A 1,245-nucleotide genomic window follows, 5' to 3' on the forward strand; every position below is an offset into this window, starting at 1 on the left:
AGCTGAAAATTGAGCTTTTTTTGCTGAACCTTGTAGGCTGATGTCAGCAGGACTCAACAGCGAACACTGAGTTTTCTCATCCGTGGAGCCGTGGGTAGAGTTAAAGCTGGGGTAGGTCTGGAGTTTAGAATAAGGGTTTCCAAGTTCAGCCTGGGTGTGACCACAGAAACCTTCCCCTGGCCAAGGTCTGCAGACCATTAAAAACCTACCACTTCAACCCTCCCCAAACTGCAAACACCACACCTGACCCTCACCTTACGCTAGACAGCCTGGTGGGTGGCATTAGCATCAAAATTACTCATATATCACAGGTCTTTCTGTTTTCCACGGGAAAATTTTTGCACATAAGCTTTCCCTGAATTATATTCTAAATGGAAGATTTGCAGGGTTTTAAATGTGTGTGTGTATATATAAACACTAAATTATTGTATACTTAATTACTTTTAATTATAGGTAGTAAATAATAACCATTTATACTGAGGTAGCATGTCATATCTCAAAGCAGCTCTTCCAGGATGTTAGGTACAAATAAATAATGTCAGTTTATGTCCCTAAGAGCTGACAGTCCAAATTACTTACAGCTTTACAGCTTCCCCATGGACTTCTTGCAGTCTGGTTTTACTGACTCATGGGATCTAGAAAACAAAGCAACAGTGAAGTTTTTACTCCACTCATTTTATTTAGTTGAGTTCTCTGCTGCAGGTTCTGATCAGATTATATAGGAAGAACTTTCTTTTCATGCTTAAATTAGTTCTCCAAAAAGGTACTTAGCAGAAAATGAGACTGGATTTTAGCCCTATAGAAATCTTTGTAATTCCAAGTAATTTTAGGAATTCAAGCCGCACAGACTAAGAGGTCAATTGTAAACCATCTGTACTCTTTAGGGCTTTCTGTAATCCAACGGAGAAGGTTTTCAGGAGAAGCAACAGGACTATAGCAGAGCTGAAAAATGCATTTGCCGGAAGAAAAACAGTACTGGTAACTTAGAGTTAGTTTTCTATAAAACAGATGTCAAACCCCAGGCAATAGACCTACAAAGACTTTCCACAATCCAAATATACCTGCTCTGTAGGCAGTGCAGGCTGCAGTGAGACGGAAGGATGTCATTTGGAAATTATGAAGTGGATGCTGAATTGGTTAGAGTGTGCAGATAGAAGTAGGAGATCTGGTAACGAGAAGAGCTCAGTATCAGTATCCCACAAGCAGAGCTTATATAGAAAAATAGGTGTCAAATTATGAAGGACA

The sequence above is a fragment of the Pygoscelis adeliae genome, unplaced genomic scaffold, assembly GCF_000699105.1.
Source record: "Pygoscelis adeliae isolate BGI_AS28 unplaced genomic scaffold, ASM69910v1 Scaffold227, whole genome shotgun sequence".
Classification (NCBI taxonomy): Eukaryota; Metazoa; Chordata; class Aves; order Sphenisciformes; family Spheniscidae; genus Pygoscelis; species Pygoscelis adeliae.